We start from the raw sequence: 12,705 nt of genomic DNA on the forward strand, positions 1-12,705 counted from the left end.
AAACGATTTCAAAACCAATCCATCGATTTCAAAGCTAGTCAGTCCAACATGACGCGCCGAAGCTTTTGTCCTGGTTAAATCGCCGCGGAGCGTTCGGTGCGCGTCTGGCTCGCTCGCTGCACAACAGCGCTTCTACCGAGAGGCGGGACTCGCGTCTATCTTTGAACAAGAGCGCGCTCGCACGCGCGTGTGTGTGTGTATGTGTGTGTGCATGTTTATGTGGTTTATGAGGACACAAATTTGTATAATGACATGGGTATGACAGAGGTATTATAATATGAAGGTGGTTTATGAGGACAAAAACCATAATCCCCGTAATTCAAAAGGCTTAAAAAACATACTAAATGGTGTTTTTTTGAAAATCTAAAAATGCACAAAGTCTCCTGTGAGGGCTAAGTTTAGGTGTAGGGTTGGTGTAGGGCAATAGCACACACAGTTTGTTCAGTATAAAAACCATTACACCTATATGGAGAGTCCCCGTAAACCACAAAAACCAACGTGTGTGTGTGTGTGTGTGTGTGTGTGAGAGACTGAGAGAGAGAGAGAGAGAGAGAGAGACGTGCGCTGGCCGCGGTGCTGAAGTCTAGCCTGTTCTTCTATCACTGTATGCGTGGGTTCGCTTTCTCCTCTAGAAAGAAAACAGCTAAATGAGAACAAAATCTGCCATATTTATAGCATATTTAATTATTTTAGTATAAGTTATACTTATATAGTTTATATATATTATTATATATACTTAAAAATAATGTCATATTAAATGATAAATAATAACAGCATACATTTCGGATTAATAATTTATATATATATTTATATAATAATCATACATAAACATATGTGACCCAAGGTTTATAAATAATCTGAAAGCTGAATAAATAAGCTTTCAATTGATGTATGGTTTGTTATGATAGGATAATATCTGGCTGAGATACAACTGAATATCTGGAATCTGAGGGTGCAAAAAAATATATATATATATATATATTGAGAAAATCGCCTATAAACTTGTCCAACTTAAGATCTTAACAATACTAATTACTAATCAAAAAATAAGTTTTGATATATTTACGGTAGACAATTTACAAAATATCTTCATGGAACATGATCTTTACTTAATATCCTAATGATTTTTGTCATAAAAGAAAAATGTATAATTTTGATCCATACAATGTATTGTTGGCTATTGCTACAAATATACCTGTGTTACTGATGACTGCTTTTATGCTCCAGTCCAGGGTCACATATATTCAATTCAATTCAGTTCAGTTCAGTGGTGACTATGTAAGGGTGATGTCCATATGACATAAATGTACAGTAAAAATCATGTAGTTAGTTTATGGCATGTATTTAAATAGACGGTGAACATTAGGCTATCAACAGCAATAATTATGTTGCGATCAAATTTATAACAAAATGTGGTAGTTTTGTTTGTTGGTGCAGGGTTGGCATCATCTGAGGTCCTCTGAGGGGTTGTCTCTCTGTATATGTAGAGAGAGAGAGAAAGAGAGAGTTTTAAATGATTATTTATTGGTCATTTTTATTATTAACGAGGATAAAATGCTTGTCTATGACCAGATTAATATCCTAACAGAGTGTGGCCTTTTTCATAATATAATGTTTATACAACAGCAAATATGTGGCATGCTAGCCTGTCATATATGTTAATAACTGTAGATATAGGCCTGCATAATTGCCTACTTCTCTTAAAATAATTGTTTTATTATTTATAATATATTATTTTTAATGCAGTTATTTTGTTGCTTGATTATTGTATTGAAAAGACTCGTGCGACCATATATAAACATAATTGGTCAATATATATATATATATATATATTTATTTATTTTTTTTTTTAAATTATCATCTTATATTGATATTTTCTGTCATAATTTGTCCATGCAAACTAAAGCATTTTTAGTTTAATAACATAAAAGCTCTTGTAGCTGGTGATGCTCATGTCGGGTAACTGTTCAGCTCTCCTGCGTTGGCACGAAGAGCATGTTGGGTGGTTATTGATAAATCTGATCAATATATCGACTGACACTGATTAATTATGTTTTCTGACCCAGGGTGAGGGGGGGGGCGCATAGGTCAGAAAGTTTTGGTGCAGAGAGGAATGAACGCAAAGCGAGGAGCAGCAGGTTCGGCGAGCCGCAGTCGACGCCTTCCTAAAACCACAGGTATTTTCTATATTAATAATTATAATATCATATAAAAACAGTATTCATGTAATAATATTGTTTAATCTAAACTTGCTTGAAAGATATTGCAACAGAGGTAGAAATGCATTTCGGAGTGATCACAAATCGATCCGTAGCCTATTAATATTTTGTATTATTATTTTTTTTTATTTTGAGTACAGCTCTACTCAGTTTTGTTAAATTTTTATTTATCTTAATATAAGCTTAATATTTTGGATCTCTAAAATTCTCTGAATTACTTAATTATAGGTCTTCAGTAATTTATCATGCTGTATAAAATTGCAGTTTATTTTAAGGCGTTATTTCTGCCTGATCTCGCTTTAGAATTATGTAGGTTAATTAAAATTAAATGATATTTAATATATGCTTTGATTTAGATGTAACCAAACGAAACACATTTTTAGCTTACATGAAAAACATTGTACAATAATACTATCAATCATATTAAATATACAACATGAATTTTGCCTCGTTTTTGAAAGATGCAGCTGCCATATATTATTATTAATTATTCTAATTTTTGCCATCGGTGTTGTGTTTAGGGTGTTTCTAATGTAAACACATCTTTGAGAGAGGCCTGTAGGCCTGCAGAAGTAATGGCCTCACTTTAGAGCTGTCTTAGTCAACGTTACACAAATGAGCTCTGTGTCTTCTCGCTTTAATGTCCCTCTATTGATGAGCGCTTCTATCGGAAATAAATTAGGCTTCTGGAGCCAGCAGTGAATCGGTTGCAGCGCGCGGCGCAGCGGCTCTGGAGCTTCAGTATCGGCTGCTTGAGCACCGGCGTGATGGATGTGCGCGAGCACTCGCCGTTAATTCCCCCGTGCACCGGCACAGACTCTAGCACGAGTCTATATGAGTGCGGCTTACTGCACGGCAATTATGTGCAAATTATTTGTATTTATAAATGTATAAAATGTTAAATGCAAATGCACATTTGACTTTAAATTTGTTTGCCAAAACAGGAAGGTGTCTTTATATACTCGAGTGTGTAAAACTTCACTAGTTTTTCATGCATTTAAATGCATTTGCTTTTTTGATCCAGTAAAAAGGTCAGATGTTCTAAAGTTTATTATTTGCGGATGATATATTTGGTATGACCACAATTATTATTACAATATGTGCAAATCATGGGCATCGATCTGTAATCTGTTTTAGGCCGGCTGTGGTCAGTTGATAGTTTAGTAATTAACTTACTGTATGATTTTCAGCCTTGCTTTTTTATTTTGTATGGAAAGCATATTTCGGCTATTTTTTATTTTGCATTTTACAGATTTACGAGTTTTGTTTTTTTCTTTAATATTTGTTTTTGCGGCCTGAAATTCCGTCGACACTGTATTTGCTCATTTTATTTATTTTTTTATTTGATATCTTATGGTTGATTTAGTCAAACGTTTCAGTTCTAAAAAAAAAAAAAAAAAGAAAGTTATGTTAGACCCGAATTTCCTGCATATTGTTTTCTTTATTTGATGTTTGCGTTGCAGATGTAGTTTGATGGGAACTTAGTCTATTTTTCTATGATTAAAGACAGTTTATCCCGGTCATTGATGATATTGATCAGGCCCGAGCTGGACATCAGCGGGAGACACAACCAGAGAAAGTCAGAGAACGACTTTCACAGTCTTTCACGATTTTTATTTATTTCATTTTTACGTGTTTCACGTGTCTTGCACGTGTTATCTCAACTAAGAAACATATCTGATATTTTAGTAGCTTGTTAATTTTAGTGATTTAATTATTGTAAGTAATTATATAGGCTATATATATATATATAAATCTAGTAAATTATTGAACATTATTATTATTATTAGCCTATTATTATTATTATTATTATTATTATTATTATTATTATAGTGATACATTTTCATTCCATTTTTGAATAGGGCATATCAGATGTCGGATAAATTATTATTTAATTTAAAAATAAAAAAAATAAATTAAGGATTTACATTTTAAAAACAGGCTATAAGAAGTTTTTGACACTGACTAAAAATATTTTGAGTTTGAACACGTGCAAATTCTTAAATTATAGCATTAAGATATTACTGGAAGTTATTGTCTGTTCAAATGCTGATCAGAAGATTTGATTAATGTTGAATTAATTCACATTTCTGTTCAAATAATTAACGTTTTACAATCTTTTTTTTTTTAAGTTAATATTTCGGACGATATGTTTTTGATAAAGTTTTATTTTTTTAGGTGGTTGCATTAAACTTTTTCTCCTCGTCAGAAGCGCGTTCCGCAGACGTGCGTGTTTTCAGATCTTCTGTGTGATGTTGAGGAAAGACAGACGAGCTGCGCCCTTCTGTATCGATGCATCGGAAATCAATAGCCTTTAGGTCAATAGAAATACACAGATTTTGCGTCTTACGCAGCAAATTAACCTCTTGAAACACGAAATAAGACGAAACCTGATCGACACGACCGCGCATCTTCTCTCGGAAACAGAAGATAAAGGACATTTATCACTCTCCTGTAACTCATTAACATTGATGTTTGAGCGCTAATCTAAACAAATGCCATCTCTAATTTAGTTTTTCATGACGAATCCTTGCATGTAAACATCTGCAAAACAGAAAAAATGTTATTGCAGAATCAAGGAAAATTAACAGGCCTAATTTCTTTAGATTATGCTATTTTATTTATTATTAAATATCTGGGCTATAAAAAATAGGTGGTATGTGCTGCACATACAGAAGAGTCTTCTGCTCATGTAAAGTTTACATTTTTCATTAAAAAGCTATTCTTGAACTATTTTAATTAAAATAAATTTGCCATCGAAATATTTCTAGTAGAACTCTCAAAGAAGACTCAATCCAGTAATTACCATTAAAATTAGCAGTTAGTTTTAGAATTAGAATAATAATAATTATTATTATTATTACTGATATTATTAGATATGTAAAAGTCCAATATCCCTTATTAACTAGGCCTACTTTTTTTGTTAGATTTTTGTCGAAATATTAGATTTGCATTTAAATATGTTTTATTTGCTTGCTTGTTTTTACGCGTGTTCCTCCCATTTGAGAATGTGATTTTATTTTATGTCAAGGCCTGCTGAATTAATATAGGCTATTAATAAAATGCAAACTGCTTTTCACTCTATATCTTGTGTTTCATTTCTGCGTAGGAAACGGCTGATACCAAAACATAAATAAATAAATAAATAAATAAAGAAATAAAAGGCTTTCGTAATGAAAACAGCATCATGTGGCTTCAGGCCTATAAAGACGATTCTGCATCTGGATAAATTCATAATTCAAACATGACTGTGGCAGCAATCGATGAGACAAATGTCTTCAACTCTCACAGGCGCCGTACCTGCAGGATATATGCATATGACATGCATCAAAATACTTCATTATAAGTGTATGAGCCTAGAAATTATTATTTCGACGCAGTATGCAGAAAATGTATTGCTGAATTTGAATATATATAATAGCCTAAACGCACCATAGCCTAAATCTAACGGATCCAATACAAATAAATAAATAGGCCTATGTTTGTGTGTGTGTGTGTGTGTGTTATTGTCACATGCTGTAATGCATGCATGCAACGTGGTTGTTACATATTTTTATATATTTTTAGATTTTAGATCATGATGCTCTTCAGTAGTGTGACATTTGGCGAACAGGTGCTGATAACGAATGCCATCTGATTGATCCGATAGCTTTTCCTCTGCAGATTATGAAATATGTATGGTGATCAATGACTTTTGCCCTGAACGGCACCTAAAGCTGCTCTACAGCAGTCCAAACATGCTCCTTTTATAATTATTACCAGATCAAATCTAACACATGCAGCATCTTTTTAAAAAATATATATAAATAAATGAAATAATAAAACATCTCGGGCCTTAAATTCATTGGAGCACCGGTTGCTAAGAAACAGACAGAGAGATGGATTGAGAAGGAATAGTCGATCAATTCTACAGAGAGAGAGAGAGAGAGAGAGTGAAATGCTCCATTTAGCATTTTTCCCTTTTAGTTTATTTTCTTTCTTTTTTTTTTACAAAGAATATATATATATATACACACACACACACACACACACAGTATATATGTGCGCGTGTGTGTGTGTATAGGCTCTATATATATAAATATATAGGCAATATATGAATCTACATTAAACATTAATATCTATGCTTTTATGGGCTGTAAATTTCCACACACATGCATGTTTTCATTTAAATAGTCTATACACAGTATCATCCCCCAAAAGATATAGAAATATTAATCGGAATCAGAAAGAGCTTTATTCCGAGTATGCTTATACAAACACGAGGAGTTTAGGTGCTTCCAGTGCAGAACAAAGTACAGACATATACAGAAATTAAAGCAATGAAGTAAACTATAACACAATAATAAAAATTTTGTGTTATTGTCTGTTGTTTGTGCAAACTAGCCTATAGTTTTGTTGGCACATTCATGATTCAGATTCATGATACATTCTTCTGTCTATCATGAATCCTGAATTTGACCACTCATGTGCCCACACAACTACTAGTTTGCATGAAGCAACACAAGAAAAAGCCCACACATGTACACACACACACACACATGTTGTGTTATGGCTGTGCAGAGCATATTGAGAATGGATATTGATCTTCTCATGCAGTCAGCTCTGTCTCATCTCTATTCTGCACACAACAATCTGTGCTGGACTCTACAGTAGCGCTGAATGCCAATCTCTCTGTTTTTCTCTTCCTCCAGCAGAGCTGCGTTTCTATCATTGACAGGGGAGAGTGTGAATTTATTAGGACAAAAATATCTGGAATCTCTATGGAAACACAATGAAATCAGAAGCTCTGGCCCAGTTTCAAAGACAACAGCATCTTTCTGCACATGCATGTTTTATGATGTGATGTACCAGTACAACACTCTGTGAAATACTGTATCCCACAATGCAATGCACTCGACTTGACCTTGCCTTATTTTGCAACACACAAGTAAGATGTTTTCTGAGAATGTGCGAGACTTCCGATTCTTTAGCTAATAAGTAACCAGTTAACAGAGAATGTTCTGGCATGGTTCTCTCAACGTTATCAACGTTAATAATGTTAATGTTAAGTTGTCTGGTCTTTAATAATGTTGTCACGAATGAACCGGCCATGAACTTCCATTAACTCACCACCAGAGGTCACTCGCTCACCACATGGACTTTGCACTACACTAACTGTTGCACGCCACCTCAGACTACATTTCCCATCATCCATTGCACTGACATCACACAGCTGATTGCACTGATCACACACCCTACATAAACCATGGACTTCCTCTTCCTCTCTGCCGAGTATTGTTCTGCGTATAACACTCTCCTAGTGTTAGCTGCCTTACCGAGCCAATCTGTGTTCTCTAAGTTTAGTTTATTTTGTTTACCGTCTCGTTTCCTGTTTCCTGCCCTTGTATTGTGGATTAACCCTTGTCTCACCTTTTGGATTCAGTTTGCACCTCTCTTGGACTATTGCTCGTGTACCTGGATTATCTCTCTGCCTTGCCCTGTTGGATATTGTTTGCCGATCGTCGACCCACGCTTGCCCTAGGATTACTCTGTGTCTTGCCCGTACCATACCTGTTTTCCGTTGTTTGACCCTGCCTGTTTATTGGAAAGCTTGCACATGGATCCGCACGTCTCACGTCTTGTTCGCCCCGTTACAAATGTTCTCAAAATGGTAGAACAAAAATACTATTTATACATCGCTCATGGAACCTTTTCTTCTAAAACATTTTAGTTTGGTGTTTGTCTAACTTTTTTTAAATGTAACTTGTTTCAGAACATTCAGAGAACATTCAAAAGTAACGTTCCCGTAATGTTTGCTAAATGATAAAACAATGAAAAAAATAAAAAGTTGAGAAAACTTAAAAGTTCAAGGCAACCAGCTTCAGCAGATTTTTTAGTTTTCTCAACTTTTTGTTGTATAAACGGAAAAAAACAGGTTGAGAAAACTCAAAAATCTGCTGAAGCTGGTTGCCTTAAACTTTTAAGCTTTCTCAACTTTTTATTTTTTACAGTGAGTTTTAAAGCATAACGTTAATAGAATGTTTGTTCAATGTTATCTGGACTTTAATAGTGTCCTCAAAATGTTATTTATACATCACTAACGTTTTTATTCTAAAAGGTTTTAGTTGGATGTTCACTGTAACATTTTTTAAATGTTTCAGAACATCCAGAGAACATACCCATAATGTGTGCAAAATGGTTAAATGCAGTGTTCATAAAACCAAGAAAATACATTTTAACAAACCTTTTTAAAAAACTGGACACAAAAACTGATTCATTGAATTTACTAAAACAAATTTAAGATAAGTGGTTACAACCAATTTATTTGAGCTACATTTAAATAAACAAATTTAGTTGACTAACTTTTAACATTCAGCATTTTTTTATTATTATTTATTTAAATGTAGCTAAAATAAATTGTTTGCAACCAGTTACCTTTAAAAATATTTTTGTATAATTTTTTTTCAGTGCATTTTCAACTTTCAGAGAAGTACCTAATCTAATGGGAACGTTAGTACAATGTTCTTCGAACATATTCTTGTTAGGAGGGTAACTAGAAGAATTTGCTACAATCCAGTGCGGTTATGAGTACGATAATCAATTAAAATAGTAAACACCAGTTTGTGGCATCAAGCAGCATAAGGAGCTGTTTTTGTACAGCTAAAATAACTGGAAGCAAAAGACGCCGGAAGTCTCGCACATTCAAATTACAAATGGCCACTCATGCTTTTACGTTAAAAATAACGTAAATATTTCCAGTGTGATGAATGCACTAAATGAAATGTCAACAGGGATTTAACTCTCCCTTTTCATTATTCAATAACTGAAAAAGGAACAACCCAGTTAGGATTTTTTTTAACAGGAACTATCTATAAAAACTTTAACTCTAATCTTCTTTTTATCAAGCAGCAGCTCTGAAGTTTGAGCAGGTGAATGTTGAAGTCTGCTGCGTTCGAGGGGTCACTCAATGTCCACTGCAGGCCGCGGGGCTGATTTGATCAGGTCGGGTCGGTCCAGTCAGTGTGAGGGATGATACGGTGCTCTTATCTCGTGTTGACAGAGCCGTACATAATCAGAGTCCCTTTACTGCAGAGGAGAGTGACAGCGGCCGGTGAGTCAATCAGAATAACTTTAGTCAAAGAATGAGTGATGCATCTGTCAAGAGTTCAGCAGCTTCATCATTAGCTTGTAAAATGCTTTCTGTTCAGTTCAGGTGCTTAGATGCAGTTTTGCAAGTTACTATAGTAAATCCATGAATTACTGCAGTAAACCCACTGGCATACTAACATACATTTCTGCAGTATATGAATTTTCTTCATGCTGGGAATACATTTAGCACAAAGTTTTCCGTGTATACTGCTTGTGGTACCATATCCCACGATGCAATGCTCTAAACTTTAGCCTCCATATAAAGTGTGACAAACAAACCAAAATAAACCTTTAAAACAGCTGGACAGAGCACTGCTTTAAACATGACTTAATGAGTGTTGAATTACTATTTGAAACATAAAATATATTATATACAGTATATATATATATAAGTGACTTTGAATGCCAGACGGGCTGGTCTGAGTATTTCAAAAACTGCTGATCTACTGGGATTTTCATGCACAACCATCTCTAGGGTTTACAGAGAATGGTCCGAAAGAGAGAAAATATCCAGTGAGCGGCAGTTGTGTGGAAGAAAATGCCTTGTTGATGTCAGAGGTCAGAGGAGAATGGACAGACTAGAGAAGATAGAAATGCAATAGTAACTGATCTCTGAACGCACAACACGTCAAACCCTGAAGCAGATGGGCGCCGGGTGCCGCTCCTCTCAGCTAAGAACAGGAAACGGAGGCTACAATTCACACAAAATTGTACAATAGAAGATTGGAAAAACGTTACCTGGTCTGATGAGGCTCGATTTCTGCTGCAACATTCAGATGGTAGGGTCAGAATTTGACGTAAAGAACATGAAAGCATGGATCCATCCTGCCTTGTCTTAACGGATCAGGCTGGTGGTGGTGGTGTAATGGTGTGGGGGATATTTTCTTGGCACACTTTGGGCCCCTTAGTACCAATTGAGCATCGTTTAAACGCCACATGTCCATCCCTTTATGACTACAGTGTACCCATCTTCTGATGGCTACTTCCAGCAGGATAATGCACCATGTCACAAAGCTTGTGCAACATTGCTTATTAATTAAGAGAGCACAACATCATAACATAATTGTTGCTACAGATTAAATATTGCATAAAATATTTTACAAATACAAATAATTACTTATCTTTTATATCACAATGACATGAATATGAGTGAATTTGAAAGCATTTTATTTTGTTTTAAGGGGATGCTTAACTTGTGCACCTGAAAACTTTCTCCTTTACTGAACCAAAATGTTTCATACTAAACATGTTCAATTGGGAATAATATTGTAGTTTGTGATTTATTCATAGCTCATGTCCTCAATATCTCTATCCATCCTAATAGACTTTTGTGCAATTCTTTTAACTAACCAAAATCATTTAATCAGGAAGTGACATTATTTATTAGAGGGAAATCAGCACCACAAATATCAGTAATGATCTGATGAATTCTGTTTAAAACATTAATTTAGCATATTAAACTGGATGCATACATTTAAAGATGCCCTAGTTTTCATCTGCACCTGGATCTTTTCAAACCTCCAATCATAACCAGAGGAGAAATATGGCAGCCTCATTTTTTCCCTTCCACAGGAATATTGATTTTGTGAGGAAACAAAGGAGGATGGAAAACACTGGAGATAGAGTGTGAGGAAAGCATGTCATTTATTCTGAGAATGGAAATTCTGCTTCACAATAAGCAAATCACAATGAAAACAGCACAGTGGATGCATCTATATTAAATCTTAAACATCACATTTAATATTAAACGAGCACAGCAACATTTTGAGACTTCAGATCGCATACCGAGCATGTAAAGAAGAAGAAAGTGCTAGAATAACCCTGTTTGCATGATGAAGTGTGTGTGACGCTGCATATGTGTGTGTTGTTTAGTTTTACAGTATGTGAGAGTGTTGAGCTTGTGTTTGGGTGATTAGTCTGGTTGGCCAGCGATAGAGAGAGTTGATCAATACTGCATCGATCGGAGCCGCGGAGCGTCAGGGGGATTGAGAGGGAGAGAGAGAGAGAGGGGAAGGGGCTGCAGGTTGACTTTTAAAAATCCTTTACTCTGGAGATGACAAATAATCCTTGGAATTGGAGGCAACATGAAAACACTCGGATTTCCAGCTGAATCCAGCCGTAGAGAGACACTGAAGCTGGTTCTCATACGTTCAGATGGTTTATAGAGACTTGTGAATGTTTCCACCATGATGCTACACTCTCAAAACAAAACAAACAAACAAACAAAAAAGGTACAAAAGCTGTCACTGGGGTAGTGTTGCCAAATATGGAAGGCCGATGGGGACAAAAGTCTTTAAAATTTGTCCATTTGTTTGTTTGTGTTAATGCAACCACACACACAGCAGGCAATTAAATTATTGGATTTGAGTCTGTATTTGCAAATGTAACATAATTGTACATTAGTATATGCATATACAAATATCAGATGTCCTGTTTATACGTGAAAGATGTTGTAATGGTGCACTGGGATGCACGTATGCAAACATCAGACAATTTGTTCAATAAGGGATAATGCTTTGGTTTGTGTGTGATGTCAGTCTTATGTCATGATTTGTCATCCCCTTTTTAGTTGTTTAGTTCAACGTTCGTTCAACTCTTAATTTACACCACAACATTAATTAATTTGCTCTAGCACAGTATCAGTAAAGCAATGCCATAATGAACTAAAGAAAGAATTAATATGTGGGTAAATCTAGATGCTAATGCTTTAAAAAGTATTACACATTTGAACATTTCCAGAATGTGCATGCACTAAGAAACATATTCATATTCGTTGTTTTTACACAGTTAGCCTGTGTGTCTATACACGTACCAAAAACACGTGGTGAAAGCTGATGCCTTAACACACCCAGAATGTGTTTAAAAGAAACACGTTCAAAACTGATGCATTAACGTGGACAAACAGTGCGTGTTGACATGGTCAAATTTCACACGTTCTGTTTAAACACTTTTGGCCCTATCCACCTTCCATAGTCAAAGCCTGTTTGAAAAGTCCCTAAATGTCACTAGATGAAGTCACGCCCAAATTAGCATATCATTCTCCTCATATCAGCCCTTTACATTTGTTTCCTTTTTATACAGCCTATTTCTGTTTTAATACAGCCAAAATACCAATACAGCCACTCTCGTTTGCATTATTTTTCTGATTCTGTTGTCAAGAAACCATGTTATAAACCACTTTTTTTTTTTTTTTTTTTGGTGTTTATTAATCACAAAAAATATTGCCAAATATAGGCTATTTAAATATTGCAAAAACATTAAAAGTTGCAACAACGATGAGAAAATCGCTAAATTGCCAACACAGCAATGAGGCATTTCCCTTTTAAAAGGGACTCTTTTGTACCTTATTTACCCCAGA

Source organism: Barbus barbus, assembly GCF_936440315.1.
Source record: "Barbus barbus genome assembly, chromosome: 26".
Classification (NCBI taxonomy): Eukaryota; Metazoa; Chordata; class Actinopteri; order Cypriniformes; family Cyprinidae; genus Barbus; species Barbus barbus.